Below are 23,623 nucleotides of genomic sequence, written 5' to 3' on the forward strand. Positions count from 1 at the left end.
GATAGCCATGCAGTTTGATTTACGAGCATCCTTAGATCCTGACCCTTTCTTAGAAACTTAGGGAGCAGGAAGAGCTTTTTAAAAATCCTTCCAAATACAATTGATCTATGATGGTTAACTTTGATTCTATCCTTTGTGTCTCATGACAGCTGCCAGTCATTGTTGGCATGAAATGGATTCTTACTTTATCTCTGTGACTTAGAAGCTTTATATATATACTATTCTTAAAAGAAAAAAAAAATCTCCAAAACCTACCTACTCAGCCTTCTTCCTTTCAAGTACATATGTCTTAGTCCATTTTGGTGTTTCTATAAAGGAATAACTGAGGTTGAGTAATTTATAAATAGAAGAGGTTTATTTGGCTCATGATTCTGTAGGCTGTACGAGAAGCATGGCATCAGCATTGGCTTCTGTTGAGGCCTCGGGAAGCTTCCAATCATGATGGAAGGGGAAGGGAAACCAGTGTGCAGAGATCACAGGTAAGAAGGAGGAAGCAAGAGAAAGAAGGAAGGTGCTTGGCCAGGCGTGGTGGCTCATGCTTGTAATCCTAGCACTTTGGGAGGCTGAGGCTGGTGGATCACGAGGTCAGGAGTTTGAGACCAGCCTAGCCAATATGGTGAAATCCCATCTCTCCTGAAAATTAGCCGGGCGTGGTAGTGGTTGCCTGTAGTCCCAGCTACTTGGGAAGCTGAGGCAGAAGAATCGCTTGAACCCAGGAGGTGGAGGTTGCAGTGAGCCAAGATTGTGCCACTGCACTCCAGCCTGGGTGACAGAGTGAGACTCCATCTCAAAAAAGAAGAAGGAGGAGGAGGAGGAGGAGGAGGAGAAGGAGAAGGAGAAGGAAGAAAGAAGAAAGAAGCAGCAGCAGCAGCAGCAGCAGCAGCAGTAGGAAGGTGCCCAGGCTTTTTTAAATGACCAGCCTGTAGGATACTCTTGTGGGAACTAACACCAATAACTCATTACCGTGAGGACGCCACCAAAACATTCAAGAGGGATCCACCTTCATAACCCAAACACCTCCCATTAAGCTCCCCTTCCACACTGAGGATCACATTTTAACGTGAGGTTTAGAGGGTCAGCTGTCCAAACTAGAGCAGCATTCCAAAAGGACTTTGTGCATACATGAGTTGAAATGTGCTGCCCTGTCCTCAGAATGTAATTAAGACCCCCTGTTTCCATTACTCTCTATTAACTGCTTCCCCTTTTGTAATTGCTGAAGACCTTTATGCCTGAATTTTTCATAAACTCATGTTTCTCTCATTTCTAATATAATAATAGGTCAAACATCCCTTGAAATTATAAGCAAATTAAAATTTAAATTGACGTGATTTATATGAAAGGATCGCCAGGCAGATATATCAAAAGACCACATTGGGAAGTGACTCTGGGTTCCTGGATTAGAGAGATGTGTAATTTTATGACTGCTAATCGGCCTCATCAATGTGTGTTAATTTACTGCTTGGGTCATCCGGGATCTCTTCCCCTCCCAGACTTAGCATCCCCGGCTGACTTTTGAGTGAGTTCAAATTTCCTTGGGACCATTGATTACTGCAATTACTGGGAGAGTGAGAAAAGATTTTGGAGAACGAAGTCAAGCCCTGTACGCTCTCAGCTGGCTCGTAAGTCAGGTGACCAAATGCATTGCTAACAATATTTGCAGAACAACAGAAAGAAAAAGCCTCCTTGTTGATATTTGCGGTGTTTCATTTTTAGCTAATGTAAGTCTAGAAATAAAACAAAATGGTCTGCTGAGATCTTTACTGATACGTATTTCATAACAACCACTGCGCAATTCACGGTTGAATTGATGAGCTATCAGGGTTATGTGTTTCTGTAAAACAGGGACATCTACCTTGGAAAAGCTTTCTCCAGGGAAACAGACCTGTTGGAGCTAAATCAAAACAAGATTAAAGTGTGATTAAAGTGCTTCAAATACAACCTACGTGGAAAGGTTGGAAGAACTGGGATTATTTAACCTGGGACAGAAAAGCTGCAAAGAGATTTCAGGAAAACTTCAAGTGTCCAAAACCATGACTCCACTCAGCGCTTTCCTCAGCCTCCACAGAGTATAGAGCAGGAAACATGATCTTAAGCTGTATTATTAGGGATTTAGGTCAGTCAATGGCCTTCAAACCCCAGCTGCTGCACGTTAAAATCACTTAGCAGCCATTTAAAACATGCTAATGCCTGGGTTCTACCCTAGACTAATGAATATCCAGAGGTGACACACAAGCATTAGTATTTCTTAAAAGCTCTGCTGGTGATTTTAATGTGTAGCCAGAGCTGCGAGCTACTGGGTTAACTAAAGGAAAAAATTTCCTGACCACACATGCCTCAGAAACATGAAAGCATCTACCAATGTTTTTAAAATCGGAATGCATCATATTTGAGATGGATTGGTTGTGGTTTTACCAGCTGACTTTGTATCCCTTTTTCTGGATTGGCCATTCTTTCTGCTAACTGGCCAGGGAGCATGAGATCACAGAGAGTATCTCAGGGTAGATTCTGGAAAGATATTTGCTGAATGAATGAGTGAATAAATAAATGAATGTCAAGAGAACTCCTAGGACATTAGCTGACAGTTTGTAATACTAGTTGTCAGAGGTGGGTTTTGAGAATGGCTTCCCAAAAGCAAATGATGGTTAAAGTAAGAAAGTGTCACCAGATTTTATGATTCAAAAATACCAGCTCAACTTTTTCATAACAAAAAATAGTAAAGATCGAAGTCAGAATTCAAAAGTGAACAAGGAAGGCAGTAGTGTACAAGTGTTGGTAGTGTATGTTGATCACTCCTTTATGAAGTTTAGAAGAAAAGGAAGGGTCAGGGGCGGTGGCTCACGCCTGTAATCCCAGCACTTTGGGAGGCCAAAGTGGGCAGATCACTTAAGGTCAGGAGTTCAGGACCAGCCTGGCCAACATGGTGAAACCCCATCTCTACTAAAAACACAAAATTGAGCCAGGTGTGTGGCACATGCCCATCATATCAGACACTCAGGAGGCTGAGACAGGAGAATAGCTTGAATCCAGGAGGTGGAGGTTGTAGTGAGCCGAGCCACTGCACTCTAGTCTGGGTGACAGAGCTAGACTCCATCTCAAGCAAAAAAAAAAAAAGAAGAAAAGGAAGAAGAGACATTAAGGTACACCTGGAAGTGAAAGAATTCTCTGTGCAGTTTGAAACTAGAGAAGTGGGGTGGGCAGGGGGAGTAAGATGCTGAACAGGGTGGCATAGCTGAAGGAGGAAGACTCCAGAGGAGACAAGGTTGAGAACACTGCAGAGGACTTCTCGCCATAATTCAGCAACAATTCAGGGAGTGTGCTGTTGGTCTAGTTAGCTTCTGTTGTGTAACAAACTATCCTGATTTGTGGATGGGGAATTTGGGCAGAACTCAGCTTGGTGATCCTCCCACTCCACGTGGTCTCAGGCAGGCCTAGCAGTGACATTCGCCTAGTGACTGGGCTGGTCTGGGGGATCCAAGACCGCTTCGCTCTCATGCCTTGCTGCTGTGGAAGGCCATGCCCACACGGGCTCCTTCTTCTCCTGTGGAGTCTCAAGATGTTTCTATACAATCTTTCCAGTAGGAATGCTGGATCTTCAGTGGCAGCATCAAACTCCAAGAGACCAAGGTGGGGGCTCTAGGTCCTCCCAGGTTGCGCCTGGTGCTGATGTGTGATCCCTTCTGCTGCACTCTGTTGGTCTAGCAAGGCACCGAGCCCAGCCCAGACTCAGAGGGAGGGGAAATGGAATCCACCTCTCAGCGACAGGACTATGAAATAACTCATAGTCGTCTTTAATCCACCAGGATCATGCTCTAGAAAAAAAAGGTGAGCACAGAAGAACAGTTTTGAAGTAGAAAATAGTAAAAGTGACTAACCATAAGCTACTGGATTGACCAACTAATCTTGAACTGTTTTCTCATCTGTAAAGTGTGGTTAATAGTAAGACCTGCCTGAGTCTGAGACTGGGTTTTCCAGGAGACAGAATCTGAGACATAATTTAGCAAATAAGTTGTTGATTGGGGAGTGACCTTGAAATCAGCACCTGTGGAAAGATGGATGAGGAAGCAGGAATGAACAGAGGGACAATTCAGACGATGACACTGATCAGTGGCGGCCGGGAGCAGCCCCACAGGGAGGGCCGGAGTGAGGGTGACCTAACCCTTTGGGCCCTTGGTTTCTCTGAGCCTCGGTTGCCTTAGCTGTGAAAGGGGTCGGTATTTCTTGCCTAATGGCACTGTTGTGAGGGTTGAGTGAGAGCACATGTGTGCCTGCACACAGGAAGCCTGGTACAAGGGATGCCTGATAAATGTGTAAGGTGAATCTCAACACCCTGGGATGCATACTAAGTAATTTCTGAATGGAGCAAGGGGGCGGTAATTACTCCTCAGAATAATTCTTAGGAGGCTGAGATTGCCAGACCTCTATGCTTAGTCTTGAATGTGGCCACCTGGGGAAGGGACATGGCCCTGAGAGAGGTCTCTCTCCAGCAGGACTGATCCCCAAAAGGGCTGAGAGCCATAACCACCTGTTTGCCAAGGGCACTCTGGTCAGCTGGGCAACGATCTCTCCCTGAAGTGGGACCTGGGTGCTGCCCCTGGTGCCCATCACAGAGCATTGGCAATGCTTATAACGCACCGGAAATCGCATCCTATACATTGGAAGCACTGTTGGAATGTCAGCTGCTGTTGACCAGTGGTTGCCGTAAAGGGTTTGCAGGCGAGACAGGGGAAGTGGTTTGCTGAATGATGATGTGGAGAAGCACCAGAACATAGCTAGTGCCTCTGTGCCGGGGCCACACTAGCATTTAGCAGCGTCGGGGTAGGCCAGGAGTCAAAGGTAGCCAGAAGGAGCCTAGCTAATGGACTGGGCATATTTGGAAAATTGCTAATACGTTCCCAGACTGGTGTCAGTAAGGTGGCGCTCTCTTCACTGTGTGAATGAATGAGAAGGTCATCAGACCACACTGCTTTGCTTTCCCGTGATTATTCAGCATCACTGGGGCATGAGGTAATGGGAAGATAATGGGCTCTGGGTTCAGATCCCAGCTCTGCTGTTCCCCAGATGAATGAACTTTGGCAAGGTAATTAATCTCTCTGATCTTCAGCCCCCTCGTTTTAAAATGGAGACCACAATAACAAACTTGTAGGGTTACTTAACAGTAATGTGCGTGTGTGTGCATGTATATATACATACATTTTGCCTGGAAAAAAAAAAAATGCCTGAGATCAACAAGTAAACATTTCTGTGATACATGGAGTTACTTGCAAACTGCCTCATGGCTCCATTCAGAAATTACCTAGGATGCATCCCAGAGTGTTGAGATTCAATGTAAACATTTATCAAGCATCCATTGTACCAGGCTCCCTGTTGTGCAGGTGCAGGTGTGCTCTTGCTCGATCCTCAAAACAGTGCCATTAGGCAAGAACTATTGACCCATTTCACCGTTAAGGCAACTGAGACTCAGAAAAACCAAGAGCCCAAGGGATTAGGTAGCACATTAAGTGGCACAGTCAGAATATGAGCCCATGTCTTTGGACTCCCTGTCTGACCCCCATTTTACTGCATCACAGTAGAAAAGACAGTCACCCTAAATTGAAGCACAGGTTAAGTATTTCTCTGCACCCCAGCTGGGGATGGTTGAGTGGGCAGGTGCGGGTCTACAGTGGTACTTACAGTAGGACAGATCAGGCGTGTGTTTCAGGTGGGCTAATCACCATAGGTGGAAGCGTGCATCTCCAATGTCCGCTTGGATTGTCAGCTTTCTTTGGAATAATTAAAAGAAGGTAAAGGAGGAGGAAAAGGACTAAAGAAATCATCTTTGTACATTTTAATCTGAGCTGTTTTTGAGCAGTGTGATAAGGTAGGTTGTCGAAATGTCAGCTTCTCCTTATCTCTAATTGACTTAAGTCGAGGCAGCTCTAATCCTTGTGTGCACAGGAGCCTGGAATGGAGAGATGAGGCCAATTGATTCCTACTTTTTAATTAACAGGTGAGCTGCTTAGAAACAATAGTATATTGGGGGCAGGTTGGGAACAGGAAGGAATGTGAGGGAGGGTCATCTCCACCACAGTGGCATTTAGAAAAATATTAACAAGCGTCAGCATTTGATTTGAATCAGGGGCTAGGGCAGAGGTAACAGTTATGTCTTACGCATGGGTGTGGTCACAAAAGACTGCTGCCAAAGTGACAAAAAAAAATTATACTTCTCTCCATGCACAAATGGAAAGACATTTCAAATTTTGAAGTATCATGAGGGAGACCTCAAGGTATTTCCTTGTGCAAATTGCTTCTCATACTGTCCTCCATGTTGTGGCCAGGAGCAGTTCAGCTGGTGGTTTCAGTCCTATCTAGTCCTGAGTAATGACAAGTCAGCCTGGCAACCTCTTACAAGTCTCACCCAGCCAGTGCATCAAATCTGGAGGAACTCTGCCCACACTGTGGCTGATGTACCTATGTGTAACCCCCCTGGTCTCCCAGAGCTGACCAGCTATTCTCATTGTATGTGCTGGTTCTAAATGGATAGGCTTCTGTCCTCATGCCCTTGGGTCTCCTTATTCTGAACCCTAGCCTGTTTGGCTGATGCCCTCATTCCCTATGAAACAGTTTTTATTCCCCCACCCCTGGGGGCTGGATTTTTTATTCTGGACCCTTCTCCCCTTACTTCATCTCTAGTTCTATAACCAACAGCTTAGTGACATCTGTGATCACAATTCTCTTCTGCATTCACTGCACATGACCACCACCTGGATATTCTTATCATCATGCCTCTTCCATTTCCCAAATTAGTTCCCTGGCATACTCTTACCTGGATGGGTTACACTAAGATTTGCTCTATTTCCTGGATATAGGCCGTTGAACTCTGTTCTGCCTTAGTTGGGGATAGAGAAGGAGGAAGAAGCCTCATTATTGAATTTGCTTCCCAAGACCCATCCTTGGAAAAAGCCATCTTATGTAATTTCTTTCTTTCCTGCTATTTCTAACATCCCAGAGTTCTTCAGAGCCAAGCGACCATAGATCATGATGCTTACAACGTTGTGGGAGCATGCACTCAAATACACAGGACTTTTAATTAGTGTTCTTAGTATATTCATAGATGAGAGGCAGGGGTATGGACTAGATGGGCTCTGAATGTTTTCCTTTCCAGGATTTAACAATCTGACTCTTTGGTAGATTTGGAAAGTGATAAATCAAATAACTATTGAGAATGTTCAGCCCATTGATCAAGTGCTAGTTGAGTATCCCTAATCTAAAAATCTGAAATCTGAAAAGTTCCAAAATCTGAAATGTTTTGAGCATCAACAGAAGGCTCAAAGGAAATGCTCATTGGGGCCCTTCAGGTTTTCAGATGAGAAATGCTCAACTGGTATAATGCAAATGTTCCAAAATTTTTTTAAAAAATCTAAAACCTGGAACACTTCTGGTCTCAAGCATTGCAGATAAGGTGTAACTTTCACCTCTCTATCTTTATGCTTGTTTTCATTTTGTCTGTTTTTATTTAACTTCTTAAAATCTTTCCCAAAGTTCTGTTATCAGGGAGACACCTTGGTCTGAGAATATGCCTTCCCTCTTCAAGAGAATTCATGTAAGTTTCTTAAGGATTGGCACCGTGTTTGATCCATTGAGATCGCTCTGTAATAAAAATAACTGGCATTTATTAAGCGCTTACTTTGTGTCTGAAATTGTGCTGTGCCCTTTACATGTTTAGTTCCCTTAATGCTCACATCTGTTCTATGAGGGAGGTGTTCTTATCTGCATTTTATAATTAAGGAAATAGAAGCTAGGGGATGTTAAGGAACTTTCACGGGTTCGCGCAGCTGCTCAGTGCCACAGATGCTTCACCAATATGCAATACCGTCTTCCTGCATCTATCCTGGTGCCCATGATGACTTCTTTTTCTGTATTTGTTGAATGAATGTTGTGTTAAGGCACGGATTCTGTTTCCAGTTCTGCTGCTAACTTGAGTAATCTCCTCTAAATAATTGAGTTCATTCTTTTTATCTACCACCTTCCACAGATCCCAGTACAGAGTAAGCATTCAGTAAATATTTAATAAATGCATGCTAAATAAATGGATGAATGAGTGCTTGATCCCAGAAGTCTCTTCTACATCTAACAGCCTATGACTATAGCTTATGTGGATCTCCTCTTCCCTGACCTCTCATAGCACACTTGATGTTTAGACATTTGATTTGATTTGATTTCATCTTTTGTTGGTTCTAACTGTTTAGTGTGTGTGTTTTGTATTTCCCAATAGACTGCATTCTATTTCCTTGGTATTCCCCACAGTGCCTAGCCCAGTGCCTAGATGTCATGAGTGCTCAGTAAATACAGATGGCGATGGAACTGAGTATTGCTTCAGCACACTTCAAGCCAGAAGAAACACTGAAATTAGTCACCTCCTAGGCTGTTGTTTTCCTCTTTAGAGAAGCTGTCATGCAGTTTCTGCTAAACCGATGTTTTGGACAGGTCAGTGAGCAGAATCCAGGCTGTGGCTAATGGCACAATTTGACGTCCTGCCACAGTTTACCCACCCAGTTGCTCATAAGGGCTGATCCCCAGATAGAAAAGGTATTTATGAAGCTCTTAGTAAATCCAGAGGACAATCATGTAAAAGATAGACTCTTAAATAATTGATACAATTTCTCTGAGTGAGTGGAACCCTTACGTTGTTGTAAACATATGTAGATGCTTGCACTTGTACACACAAGACTCAACTTTGAACCTTGAGGGAAAAATTAGGCTCTCAACCTTGCTCCTTTCTGATGATGGGGAACAAAAACAATTCTTAGAGGGTAAATAGGATGGGGAAATGCAGAGAGGCTCATCAGTGCCCAAGGAAACCAAGAAGGGCCATAAGAGTGTCAAGGCTCTCCAGGGAAAATGTGGGTTTCTACAGCATGGGAGACTCCAGAGACTTTAACACGCACCAACTGAAATCAAGGCTGCTCGATGCATGTGTTGGTTTCACGGCATGGATATTTATATAAGAATTATAAATCCTCTAGGAAGTGATTAAGAGAAAAATCAAAAGAAAGACTGAAAAGCCTGGGCCTGGAGTGACTGCCCACCTACCCTTAAATACCTCCCCTGTACCTAATGGACTTGATATTCTTTGCAAATAGGCATAATCATTACTGTTTTGCAATGCCGTGAATAATCTACCCTTGGAGGGAATGAAGTTTCTTATCCTATTCTGTCAACCTCCTCAGCCACCCTCCCTCTCCCCCAACCTATAATCTAAGGACTCCACCTCTCCACCTCACACCCTATTATAGAGTTTGTTTGAGGAGTGTACAAGTGCCTTCTAGAAAGAAGCAGACTGTGTATTTGTTAATTCTAGTGCTATCATCCCTCCCCACTGGATGCATCTGAGGAAGGTGAATTACTTGGGGCTACCTCTATATCTTGAAATCCTTCCACACATCAGATAGAAAATCACTTTGCAATTACATGTTTACCAGGCACTTTAAGGCAAGGACAATGTCCCCTTCATCTGAAACCCTCCAGTGACTGGCATAGAGCATGGTGCTTAGTAGGTATTTAATGAACACTTGCTGAGTGCATGAATGAAAGAAATTCTAGGAGGGTTTGAGATATACCTAGACTAGTGTGGTGGATGCTTTATATCCTTTTTAAATCTACTTTCTACCCCACGAGAAGATTGAGCATATGAGAACTCACGGGCAAAAAGAAAAAGGAAAGAATGAATTTACTGTGAAAGTCATCTAGTAAAGTTGAGTGCCTTTCTCAAGAGAGAGAAAAAAAAGACTGACCAGTTCTTTTACTGGGGGACTTGAAAGCGTATGAAAGAGAAAGGAGGGTGGGAAAAAGGAGGGAAGGGAAAACATTTTCCCCACTATAGGGAGGGCTGGAACTGTGAACAAAAGCCCTATGATTCACCCAAGAATAGAAGCTTAAAGGACTCCAACTACATGCCAAGGCACCAGAGGTCCTGCCAGCCTCAGCTCATGTGGGGCATTTGCCCTTTGATGCAGCCAAGAAAGGGATTTAAGCAGCAAATGGTGACCTTAGAACAGCTGTGCTGGAGGGCCAACGACCCCTTAACCTCACCCTGACCCTAACTCCCTCCCCTCCCAAATGCTAAAGAGAACAAATGAAAGAGTGAACGATTAGACTAGAAAAAATCAAGACTGTGTTGCCCATAGAATAGCTTATCAGAGAAAAAAAATATGGAGGCAGTTAAGGAAGAAATCTAAACTACACCTTGCTAGGGGTGAGAGAGAAGGGAGAACTGTAGTGGGAGGTGGGGAACCAGTGAACAAAGTGATGATGATGACCTCTGCAATAGATCTCTCAGCACACACTCAGTGCCTGCCATGAGCAACAGCTTCTCTGGCCACCATTTAACAGGAACCTGTTATTTCCGCTTCATAGATGAGAAAGCTGAGGCTTCAGCAAAGCCGAGTGACAAGACCAAGGCTCCACTGCCAGACCAGAGCCAGAATGTTTAATTCTTTTAGACCGGATCTCGCTTTGTTGCCAAGGTTAGATGCAATGGTGTGATTATGGCTCACTGCTGCCTTGATCTCCTGAGCTCAAGTGATCCTCCTCCCTCAGCCTCCTGAGAAGTGGCTGGGACTACAGGTTCATGCCATCATGCTCTATTTTTTGGGGGGGTGGAGTGGGGATAGAGACAGGGTTTCACTTTGTTGCCCAGGCAGGTCTTAAACTTCTGGGCTCAAGTGATCGTCCCGCCTCAGCCTCCTGAAGTGCTGGGATTACAGGCATGAGCTGCCCTGCCCTTCCCAGAATCAGGATTTAACCCCACATGTGTTAGATGCCATGGCAAAGGGTAGTGAAGTGGAACTGAAGGAGGGAAGGAAACACTTTCTTTTATCTTTCTTGATGTTTCTCTTTCACTATTGCAATTGTAACAGCTTTCTCTCAGCTGTTAAGACTGCCTCTTCCCTTGGCATAGAACTAAAATAAAACTAAACATAAGCCAACCTGAGTAATTAAATATTTATTGAGTTTCTACTATGAGTTAGGAGTGTTACTCTGAGCTGGGGATACAAAGTGAGTAAAACATCGAGATAGAGGGTTTTCATAAGATGCGTGTGAAATGCTTTAAGCAAACAAGTATGGGAACATTAAGTCTTCTGATAGGAGGGGAATTAACTGAAGCTTCTGCAATAAGCTGATATTTTGGAGGGCAAGGTAGGGAACGGCGTTCCAGACAGAAGGAACGGCATGCGCAGAAGTGTGGAGTCTGACGGCTCCTGCATTTCACGTGCAGGGATTCCTCCAGGGCGTTTGCTGGGGAGAAAGGAAAGGTCACAGTCAGCCTGCAAGATCCGCTGCCTTCATGTATATAGGTTGTTTGGTTTTTGGAGTAGTGGTGTTTGTGGTGATTTTCATTTATTGTAGTAAAATATACATAACATCAAATTTACCACTTTAACCATTTTAAACATACAATCTACTGGCATTAACTACATTCACAGTGTTACAAAACTGTTACAACCATCCATGTCCAGAATTTTTAAAAAATCATCCCAAACAGAAAATATGTCCCCATTAAACACGAACTCTCCATTCTCCACCCCACTCCTCCAGCTCCTGGTAACTTTCTGTTTCTCTGAATTTGCCTATTTTAGGTATTTTATGGGAGTGAAATCATTCGTTTGTCATTTTTAGCTGGCTTGTTTCATTTAGCATAAGGTTTTCAAGATATATCTATGTTGTAGCAGGTATCAGAACCCTACTCCTTTTTGTGGCTGAATACTCTTCTGGTGTGTGCACACATCGCACTGATCATCCACTCCTCTGTCATGGACACTGCGTTGTTTCCACTTTCGGGCTACTGTGAGTAATGCTGCTATGAGCGCTAGTCTACACGTATCTCTTCAAGTCTATGCTTTCTGTTCCTTTAGGTGTATACCCAGAGGTGGAAGAGCAGGGTCAAATGATAACTTGACGTTTAATTTATCTGAGGAACTGCTAAGCTGTTTTCCACCGCAACTGCACCATTGTACATTCTCACCAACAGTGCACAAGGGTTCTAGTTTCTCCACATCCTCAGTAGCCCTGACTGTTTTCTATTTTCCCTTTTACGTAACAGACGTTCTAATGGGTGTGAAGCAGTATCTCATTGTGGTTTTGATTTGCATTTCTGTCACGATCAGTGATGTTGAATGTTATTTTCATGTGTTTATGGCCTTGTATGTATCTTTTCTTGTGAAATGTCTCTTCAAGTCCTTTCCTCATTTTTAAGTTGACTTTTTCATTGTTTTGTTGTTGAATATAGAAGTTGTGACTACCAGGAGATCTAGTATTGGAACTAAATGTCACCAATAAAGGTGCAGGCTTATTTTTGTTTAAGTTTAATAAAACACAGCTCTGCCTTGCTGAGATGTGAGACTGAAAAAAATATTTAAATAATTTTTATTGTTGTTGCTGTTGTTCTTGTTCTTATACATTTTCTTGAATAAGTGACTCTTCTAGACTCCCCCATGACCAAAGGTAATAAAACTCGTAGCAGAAGTGGGAATGGCAAGCTAAATAAAAACCCAGGAAAACCACTGCAAAACCGTCTGCAAATGTAAATCATACTTTGTGAAAGCCATTGGATTAGAAACACATTATCCTTGTCTGATTCGCTCACACCCACATGTTCCTAGTAAGCTTCGAGCGTGATTTACACCCTGACATTTAAGGAACTGGGAAAGGGTGCTGCTGCGCAGTCTTGATAAATGCCTTTCTCTGTGTCTGTCACACCGGCCCAGGAGAGAATGGAGTAGATGTCTCCATCACTGAAATGGGGGGCCTGGGCCCTCTGCTTAAATGGCTTCCATGCCCAGCCCTAACTCAATCAGGAAAAGCAAAGTAGCTGCTTGGCCCAATGACTATAGTCCAGGATTGGAAAATCAGAATTTCTGGCTTCAAATCCTCACCTGCCCATGTTATTGAGGTGGCCTCAGAGCATCCCTTCCATGAAATGGGGGCAGGAGTCGTGGCTACAGGATTGTTTTATGCTTCCTGTGAAATAAGGCAGGTTCTACATGCATGGTCGATCTGCCAGGAAATACAATTGGGGAGATAGATGCTGCAGGAGGAAAGAAAGCTCAGAACAAGGGGAGAAAAGGCTACAGCAGTCACGCAGACATTGAAACACAAACTGCAGGTTTTGTCCAGCAACAAAAGCCAATGATATCTAAGAACTGGACATGTATTTGCTGTGTTTTCTCATATATTTGAAGGCCTCTGTCCCACCACACAGTCTTCCCCACCCAGGGAGGGATCCAGGGACACGCGTATTTCTCCGCTCACCTCTCATTCCCCACTGGGCCTTGGCATTTCCAGGCAGTGCCGCTCCATAAACACTCATCCTAATGGCTCCTCTGGGGTCTGGAGGAGGGCGGTTAGCTGCATGTGTGAATTCAGCATTCAGTCCCTCATATCCTTCAATCCAAGTGAACAGCTGGCAGTAGATACTGATAGCAAGGAAAGAAGCTATCACTTTGCCGGATGTTTCCCTGAATAATAAGTGAACGGCTTACCACATTTCTGAGAGCATCCAAACAGCCATCACCCAGCCCTGGCCACGACCAGGCTACTCAGCAGGGGGAGCAGCCTCTCTAGAGTTTGAAACATGGGTAAAGTGGAAGCTCTCCTGATGCTCATGGATATGAACACTAAGACATCAGACCAGACACACATACACACATGCACGCACATACACGCACACGCACATACATGCATATGCACACACACACTCATACACACACACACACACCCCACACACACTTTAGAATTAAGTTTTAATTATTAGCTTGTGAAGCATCCCTGAATCTTGGTCCCCTTGTCTTTAAGATGGGAGTAATACCTTGCCAAAGATCTCCTGGTAATATTTAATAGGACAGTATGTGAGACAGTCTCTAGCACATCACAGGTGTTCAAAAATGTTTAGTCCTTTAGCTCCTCACCCAACGTAAAAGAAAATCTTGTGCTTGTTTCTTTGCCCAGATAACAAACCTTACTCTGATATTTTGGGGAGAGCACAGGAGTTGGAGAAAGAAAGAAACTTTTCTAACCATCACATTGATTTCCTTTTTGGGCACACAGAGCCATTATTGAAAAGTCACTTGCTGAAATGGTTGTTCTGTGGCCTCTGCAGGAAGAGGGGTGTGCTAGGGCCAAGCCAGGCTGCTGGAGTGCCTGGAGCACAAAGCCCTTCTGAGCATGCTGAGCCCTTGATGACTGGCATGGACTCGGCCCCCACTCCCTGCACAATCATGCAGCACAAATCCCTGTATTTTCAATGGAAGGAGCCGCTCCAGTGGCGCTGAAGAAAGAGGGAAAAAAATCCTTTTCTTGCAGGCCGATTTGCTCTGCAACCACCACAGAACGTGTTTTTAAAATTCACATTGAGTTTGCCTCTCAGGGTCCTTGATGCTGCTCACAGAGGGAAGGCAGACGAAGGAGGCTCGTTCGTCTGCATGCCATTGTGCCTAGGGTGGGCCCAGGGATAGCTGTTAGCTCTCTGGGACAGCCAAAGCATGATGGGCCCTCAGCAGAAGAAGGACTTAATTAATCAATGCATTGATTGAGTGCCTTCTGTGAGTCAGGCACTGTGCTAGTGCCAGTGGAGGCTGGGGAACAAGGCACAATCTTGTCTTCTGGTATCTTAAATTCTAGCCCAAGGTATAAACAGTTATTTGGCAATAAAAGAAAGAAATAACAACTCACATCAATAATATGGGAAATGTCACACAATACTCTGGTCCATGATTGAAATGGAGAGGACATTAGGGGCTATGGGAAAAGATCAGTTATTAGCTGCTTCCTGCAGGCCTCTGACCATAAAACAAGCAAATATTTCTAAGGACCCCTATGCTCATCTCCTCGTCTGATGCTATTTTGAAATTCTTGTCAGTCTGTTAACTGCTATATGAAAATGGCATAAAGGTTCTTATGAGAATCCCTGTCCCCTCCCATTCCAGGTGTGCAAGCTTCACACTTGAGTCCTCAAAGGAAAGAAGGCAAACAATGCAATTACCCCAAGACGAGCTTAGCAAGCCACATGCTCTATGTGCTTGGAACGGTTCTCTCCCTTGGAACAGTTATCACAGAGTCTTGACGCTCACCTGCCTCCCTCATAGGACCACAGACTATATTCAAAGACAGGGCCTGGTCGAATCTGCTTCTGTAGCTTCTCCTTGGCCACTGCTTGGGATAATGATGGACACATAGAAGCCACTCCCAAAACATGGTTGAACGAGTGCTCACAGACTGCTACTGACTTAATGTATTGTCCCTGGCATATAGATCTGATATCTATGGAAGAACTGCTAAGAGTGGACAATGTTTTGCCAGAAAGAATGAATGCTTCCTTGTCAAAAAGCCAGTATTGTAACAGAGGTGTAGGTTGGGTGGTTGTGTAGTAGCACTCGCCTCATTTCCACTTTTCCTCAATAGAAGAACTTGCGTGGCAGAGTCTGTGTTTAACCATATCTTCCCTAAGGCAATTCCAGTAGGCAAATGGGTACTTGTACCCCAACAGCCATAAGAGGATGGTTCTTGTTCTTGTTCAGGTTGGGCAGAAGAGATGGGCAGGGGTAGACGGTGGTAAAGTGCAATGTACTTGTACCCCTAGAATTTCCCGAGCCTACTATGTGAATGCTGTCCATCCCTGATGGCGAATCAGGAAGGTGGAAACCCAGAAGAGAGTAAATCAATGGCACATGAGCAGCCAGCACCAACAATGAGTGATTTTTTGTAGAGCACCCACTACATTTTCTCAGCATCACCCTAGTTACTGGGGGGCCATGCACATAGAGTATGGAGCCCACAGGTAGTAAATGCTTTATTAGAGTTTGTTAAGTCAACATGTAATTACATACAAGATAAACTTAAGTTTTTATTATTTTTTATATGAAAGTTATTCAAACATACAGAAAAGATGAAATGTTTAGTTTATACCGGTAAACCCATCACTAGATTCTACCATTAACATTTAATTTAATTCTCTTTATCAGAAATTTACCTATCTGCTACTCATCCATCAATGTGACACTTTTGATTGTATAAAGGTAGATTCTACTTGGCGAAACACGATGTATACGCATGGAACAATTACTCAGTATTTTCTAGGACAGCGCTAAATAGTGAGACAGAGGCACACATCTGGATGGACTTAAGAAGGTGATCATCCGTGAGGAATAATATGTTCAGAGACTGTTTCATGGAGGAAAGGGGGCTGGGAAGAATGTACAAGATTTGGGTAGGAAAAGGGAGAAAGGGTGGGTCGTTAGGTGTGTGGAGTCATATAAATAATGCCTGGGGGGACCCAGCCCAGAGGAAAGGTGAGTGGCATCCCTCTGCCCAGTGTTACACCTGGCTTCCGGCCTGCCTGGGGCTGTCCTGGTGCCCGTGGACTCAGACCCCCCTCATCATCCTAAACATCGCCGACCTGGGGGATGAAAGCTCAGTGTGTATGCCTCCGAGGTACTGCAGACCCTGAGGGAGCTGGGTGCCTCTCTTGTTGAGTACCTCTCTCATCGTAGGTATTGAAGAGAAAGGTCCACAGGGATGAGCTTCTACATCTAGAGTGCAGTTAAAGAAAAACGATTGAGTTGGATATGTGTGAAACATGGCAAATTGAAAAACAAAAAGGAAATGAGTGAATTTGAGGCCCCATGCTGACAACCTCTGATAAAGACCAGAGAGCTTGTCTACCTGTCTCCCAAGCAGGGGCAGTAACACAGACCTGACTGAAAGCAACACATGAGCCTGAGGAAGAGCTGCCACCTTCCGGTGGGGCACCCAGAACAGGCAGCTGCGCAGGGTAGAGGCAACTGTGCATCCGGAGCTGACAGAGCCGCTGAACATCCGCCCCTCCACCCAAGTGCCGTCTTGGGAAGAGGCTTGCGAAGATCAGCTTTAAAAGGCTCTTATTACTTAAGGTCCTTCCTGGGACATTTGCTGGTAATGGGAGTCAGATGCAATCCTCGCTTGTGCTTAAAAGGCAGACAAGATGGTGCAGAGCAGTTACTGAGTGTGTCTGCACGATTTTGAAAACCAGCTACCTGTCCCTTGGCAGGAGAGGCTTTGGCTGCCTGTAGCTGGAATGCTCTACCTTGTCTTTGTTTTTCTGTGCTCTTCCACTGTCTCCCAGAACCGCCCTCCCAATTCACCTGCATTGTTTCTACATCCTTCCAGTCACCGCACTAAGCATGGATTCCATCTGTTCGGGCTCCCTGGCGAAGGAACACACACCTTCACTGTGCAATGGTCGCCCAGTGCTGCGCTGGTCAGCACACAAGCAGCGGACCCCGTACTGACAGAACGAAGGACAGCTGTCCTGTGAGTGGTCCAGCCACGCTCGGGCCAGGAGGAATTCATGCAGCACAGCAGAGGGATAAGCACATTGATTTTGTGACGCAGCCTCTGTGTACTTTGTCAGCAAAATGGAGAACACTCACTATTTTCTCTGGCTTTTAAGATTTCCATATTCATTGCTTGTTTTCTACCACTAGGGAGAAGGGAAGAGGAGGAAACAACAACTTCCTCCATTTGAAATTTTAAAACATGAACATGTGAGGTTCACCCTCCCTCCCCTGTGCCCCTGCAGTTCCAGCAATGCACAGGACTGTGGAATGTTACAGCTGGAAGCCCTTGAGAAATCTAAACAATAGTGCCTCATTTTACACGCAGGGAAATCACGGCAGGAGGTAAAGGGGCATGGTCAAAGTCACATACCTAGTTAGTGGCAGCCCTGAGACTAGCATTGATGTCTGCAGACTCGTATTTTTCTTATTGCTGTACTATGTGAGTTCTGTTTCGATTCAAGTCAAGAATGCTACTGTGTGTAGGAGATCCTACTCCGTATTTGGTGCTGTGCAAGAGGCTCTCCACTATCTGCTTTAATCCTGCCAATGCCCTGTTGGGGTAGGATTTACCTCCATTGGTTCAGTTGTTACAGTGAGTGCCTGATCACGGGACTGGAGAAGCTCTGGAGCAGAGCTCAGGCAAAGGCTATTGGTGCTGTCTGGACTGGACTGTCCTATAAAGGCGGACATACAGGATAAACACGAAGCAGTAAGAAGCAAAGTGCCTGGCACGCAGGAACATGCTAGTTGTTTGTTAAAGCACAAGGTGGGAATGATGTTGGTCAATGGGTACAAAATTTCAGTTAGAGGGAATACATTTTTGAGATCTATTGTACAGCATAGGGACTATAGTTAATAATGTATTGCACATTTCAAAATTGCTAAGAGAGTAAATTTCAAATGTTCTTACCATAAAAATGATAAGTATGTGAAGGGATGGACATGTTAACTTAGCCTGATTTTTTTTTTTAAATTTTTTGACAGGATCTTGCTTTGTTAGCCAGGCTGGAGTGCAGTGATGTAACCACAGCTCACTGCAGTCTCTACCTCCCAGCATCAAGCAATCCTCCCACCTCAGCCTCCTTACTAGCTGGGACTTCAAAGCACATGCCACCATGCCTTTGTTTCTGTAGAGATGAAAAGTTCTACAGTGTTGCTGAGGTTGGTCTTGCACTCCTGGGCTCAAGCAGTCCTCTTGCCTCAGCATCCCAAAGTGGCAGGATTATAGGCATAAGCCAAAAAGCTATGGAGCCAGGAAGCCTTTGCAGAAGTTACCTTCTGGATGAATTTCAACCAATAGCCAAAATTGAAGGGATTAGAGAGAAGGTATTTCAGGCAGAATGGAGAGGAAGAAGCAGGATGTGTTCAGGGAAGAGCATGTAGGCAAATGTGAATGGGGATGAACACTTGTACACCAACAGAGAAAAGTGGGGCTGGAAAGGGGCTCAGTGATTTACAGGATGATATTAATTAGGGCCCATCCTGTGCGGGGCACTCTTGTAGGCCAGTGACTTGGCAGGCAAGGATGGGAAGCACCTACTCGCACACAGATGATGCTGTGATGGCCAGGGTCTGAGAGCCTAATTCCATGGGGCCACTTGAGGTAAGACCTGAATGACAAGAAGAAGTGGGCTCTGACAAAAATCAGGGCCAGAGAGCTCTCCAGGCAAAGAAAAGGAAAGCAAAGGGCTTTGAGGCAAGAACTAGAGGCCCTGCAGAATGAATAGAGGTGGACCTACCAGCAGGAGAGGAGTGGAGGTGAGACCAGGCAGAGCCTGCGGTGCACCACAGGAGGTTGAATTGTATCTGAGCTACTAGGAGACTGAGAGGCCCTATGTTATCTGGCCTCTGCCTCTATCCTGGACCTCATCTCCATGGGAAAAACTCATCTGTTTGCCCAAGACTCTTCCAGTTTTAACACTGAAAGTCTTAAATCCCAGGAACACAGTAAGTTCCAGGCAGGTGGGCAGTTGGTCACCTTAGCTCCCACCTCACCCTTGCTCACTACGGTCCTGTCACAACTATGTGGGAACATGCTGTGGAGTCCCTTAAAAAGCTCTGGCTGATTCATTAGAAAATGCATGGCAACTCAACATTTCTGAAAACAGGACTGACATAATTATAGCTAATTAAGTTTTTTTTTTCTTTCTTTCCTTTTTTGAGACAGAGTCTCCCTCTATTGCCCAGGATGGAGTGCAGTGGTGTAATCTCAGCTCACTGCAACCTCCGCCTCCTTGGTTCAAGTGATTCTCCTGCCTCAACCTCCCGAGTAGCTGGGACTACAGGCGCATGCCACCATGCCCAGCTAGTTGTTTTGTATTTTTAGTAGAGATGGGGTTTCACCATATTGGCCAGGCTGGTCTCGAACTCCTGACCTCATGATTCACCTGCCTCAACCTCCCAAAGTGTTGGGATTACAGGCGTGAGCCACCATGCCTGGCCAGCTATTTAAGCATTTTTAAAGATACTGACAACCTCTAAGGCCATTCAACTGACATAAAAATACCTTTCTGTGGAAATCTGGGGATTTCTTTGGCTATGGAGAGGGTAGTGGGTCAACAGGCATGGCTGAATACAAAAAAGGTCTTCTCCATCGAGATGTTCCTCTTCACATTCTCTTGTGCAGCATAGATTGGAATATTTCATCTTCATTCTTCAAGACTTAAAGGTGAATCACTACAGTAAGCAGAACTTAAAGGAACAGGCCCTCTCATGGCAGTCCCAGCTGAATCTGCACAAGGCCCTTATCTAAAGCCAGTTGCGAGAGAAATACAGTAGCCTCTGTGCTCGTTACCTCTAGAACTGCACTTTCTAGCTTCCTATTAGGTAGGGGTGAAACCAGAATAGGACCCTTCCCCTTTAAGAATCTTTCCCAGGATAATGGGATTCATGATCTCACAATCACATAAATCACTGCCAGCCCCCTTAAGTCAATTCATATTTCTGTAGTTCGTTAGTTGTGTGAGAGGAAATTGCATTTATTATAATTGCCTCTAATTGCACCAGATTAGTGATTACAATTATTGATGGCAGCTGATTATTCATTAGTCATCAACTCAATCCCCGTGCTTCTTCATTACTCGAAACAGTAACTCTGATGAGAGGTCTAAAGGAGACCACGTCCACCTTTTCCCCTAAATGGCAGCCTGCCTCCCAGTGCTGCCTCTAAACAAACACCTGAAAATAATTTAGGACTTAAAGTGACAGAGGACCATCCCTTGCCTTCCCCCATGCAATGCCTAATCTAGGACCCAGCACTAACTGATGAAATTATGGAATCTGTGAAACATCACCAAAGACGATTTGGAGGTCCCAGAATGCTCCAGAATTGCTAGCTTTTCCAGGATGCCCTTCTTGGTTGCAAAATGAAAATTTCAGAGTTTCCTGGGTTACCGCTTCTGGAATATATGTTACCCACAATACATAAAGAGAATAGACTTTAGAGCCATACAGACCAGACTTAAATGACCTATGTAAACCCAGTCGATTTTATGAGCTATGTAAAGCCAGTCAATTTGCGTGTCCTCTCTGAGCTGTGGAATAGTTGCTAGATTGTGCATAAACAAGCAATAAGATCTCTGCTCCTCTTGTTAATAGTGCCTGTAGAGAATAAGAATACAACAACCATCTAAGGAGTTAAATACATGAGAATATGAATACCTACCGGCAAGGGTTGTGATGATGGCTGAATTAGATAAGATTTTGTGTCGCTCTAGGTAAAAGTAGTTGTTCAATTAATGTCAATTCCTCTCTCCTCTACTTCCTCCATGCTATGACATCTAAATTTATATACTTAATCTTTATATCCTTTATCCAGTGTATCTCTTTATACACTGGCTCAATATTAACTAAATTTATCTTTTTGGTGTGTTGTTCTTGGTGAACATCAGTATATATGTAATAGAAGTGCAATTTCCAGAAGACTGTTGCCTCATTTACTGGTAGCTACGGCATGCCAGGCACCAGATCTAGAGGGTTAGAGAGATCAACAGAGCACAAGTATTGACCTTGAATAGCTCACAACTAAATGGGAATGACTGTCCATTCTATTTCCATGTGTTGTTTGCATTAAATGAATATCCAAGTTCTAATGAGCCCATAGGGGATGGAGAGACCCAGCTCAGCTCGGAGGGTCAAGAAGGCCTCAGAGTTAGCTTTTGAGATGAGCCTTGAAGCTGCATAAATTTTTCCAAATGCCTAATGGGTCACTAGCCTTCCAACACACCATGTAGCACCTGAAGAGACAAGAAGGCAGAAACGAGCACTTCTTCAGAGCTGCAATGTGAACTTGTTGGTGCTTCATACATGAAGACAGTGACAGTGTTAAGTGCTGTTTTCCAGATGCTCCCGTGGGTAAAACTTCTGTAACTAAGCGATCTTTTCTTCTCTTAGCTGCTGACATCTCAGAAATGTGGCGACATCTTGAGGTTTTCCTATATGAACTTCTGTGAAACCTTATGCTGCCTTTGGTGACACAGAACCCTCAACTATCCTTTCCCTAATTCCCAGCTGACCCAAATGTACCCCCTATTCTAGCACCCACATTTATCAGCTCCCTCTACTTCTCACAATCCCCCTGACTTCTACTAGTGAGTGAGTTCAAAGAGCCTAAACGTCTCCAGGTAGCAGAGACATTCATTCAGAGCACACCATTGTCTATACCGATGCAGGATTTCCTGAAAACCAGGGAGGGAGGGAAGGAAGAAGGAGGCTCTGGGTGAGGAAGTATGCAGCCCGGCTCTTTGTCAAGTCTTTGTCCCGTGTGAGAGTAGGTGCTTATTTCCCTGGTTGCTTAGGCTTGAGCCCTGAAGTGTGTTTAACCTACACCCAGATCCTCCAGGGATGTGAGCACAATGATTCCCAAAACAATCCAAAATACGAGGCCCATAGCTTGGAGAACATGTCCCTGGTGCCCTTTCCTCTGGAAGCCTTCCTTGCCCACATGGTTGCCAGTTACGCTGCCTCCCAGGGAAGCTGAGGATGAATACGTGACTTTTCTTAGCAGAGTGAACGTATCTCCTACCTTAAGTCTCATGTGCATCCTACTTGTGAGCCAGTTGAAACGTTGCCATTTTCTCCAGAGACTCGCCTCTACATCGAGGCCATATAATCATGCAGGAAGAAATTAACCTTCTTTTCTAGCTAACATGTTCCATTACCTCCCCTGTTTTCAAAACTTCCCTTGTAGTGGCAGTCTCCTCTCTGAAGGCTGCTCTTCCAGACAGGAAATATGCAAGGATAGCATCACTTCCAGAGAAACAAGAGAATAGACTCTGATAGATCAGAATACCAGACAATGCCTTCCCTTTACTGGCAACTGTACATATCCCTAACGTCTTTCCTGAGACCCACAGAAGGGCAGGGTCTCTCCTGAAGGGCAACAGGACACTGATCCACTGTCCTGTAAAGGAAGTTGTGTTCAGTGATTTTCTGATTAGGGAGAAAGTTGCTACAGCCGGTGCCAGAGGAAAGCTGTCTGGTGATCAAGGACCTTGGGGGTTTGCCTGGGCTACTTTTGGAGGCTGCCCAAAGCCTGCTAGCAGCTCCCACATGAGCTGGGGAGAGGCTCTGCTTCCCTCTGCTCCAGCACAGCTTCCCCTAATTCTGAACTTTCAGAGAAGCACAGGTCCGAGCGCCCTCCCTTGCCCAGTCCTTCATCAGCTGGTGCCTGTAGCCCTGCATCATCCTAGTAACAGTTGGTAAATGAGTCCCAGTCTAGCCGCTTATGCAGGATGGTTGTGCAGTAAGAACCTTCATCCTTATGGCAGGCACATTAATGCCAAGTTTGCTCATTCTAATTAATAACAGTCAGTAAACACCAAAGAGAGCTAATGATGATTACAGGCCGCAGCTCCTGCGTGTTAGCAAACACACAGGCAGGTGGCCTCTCTTCTCTTCCCAGGAAAGAGGCTGGGTCCTCTTCTTGCAGAGATGTGTTGCCTCCTCAAGGTCCCTACCCCCATGTTCAGCAAATCTTGGGTTACTTCTCAGCCTGGAAAAGACCAAGATGCGTGCAGACCAGTCCCATGGAAAGGATCATGGGCTGGCTTCAAGATTAGAGAACTAAAGAAGCAGGACCTTTGATCTTTTTGGGTTTCCAGACATCTCTTTCTGGCACTTGGAATAAAACAAATTTTTCTTTTTTTAAAAATATTTTTTCCAGTTTCAAAGTAATACAATTTGCTTCAAAAAATTAAAATCCTACAGAAGCATATAAGAAGAAAGGGCAAGTCTCCCTTCATCCTCTAGAGAAGTGGGATTCAGTATCCGGTTGG

The 23,623-nt window shown here is 44.6% G+C and overlaps 1 protein-coding gene and 1 long non-coding RNA gene across 5 annotated transcripts in view; one reads left to right on the plus strand and one right to left on the minus strand.

The window, feature by feature from the left end:
* NTM (neurotrimin) overlaps positions 1-23,623 on the plus strand; it is a 1,177,876-nt gene that overhangs the window by 361,451 nt on the left and 792,802 nt on the right. The gene's annotated exons all lie outside the window — the stretch shown is intronic.
* LOC126934990 (uncharacterized) lies at positions 11,104-13,570 on the minus strand. Its single transcript, XR_007719169.1, has 3 exons — positions 13,288-13,570; positions 12,912-13,032; positions 11,104-11,274 (listed from the first exon to the last, which is right to left on the minus strand). It is a non-coding gene; the product is annotated as an uncharacterized LOC126934990 (long non-coding RNA).

Source organism: Macaca thibetana, chromosome 14 (assembly GCF_024542745.1).
Source record: "Macaca thibetana thibetana isolate TM-01 chromosome 14, ASM2454274v1, whole genome shotgun sequence".
In the NCBI taxonomy this organism is placed as follows: Eukaryota; Metazoa; Chordata; class Mammalia; order Primates; family Cercopithecidae; genus Macaca; species Macaca thibetana.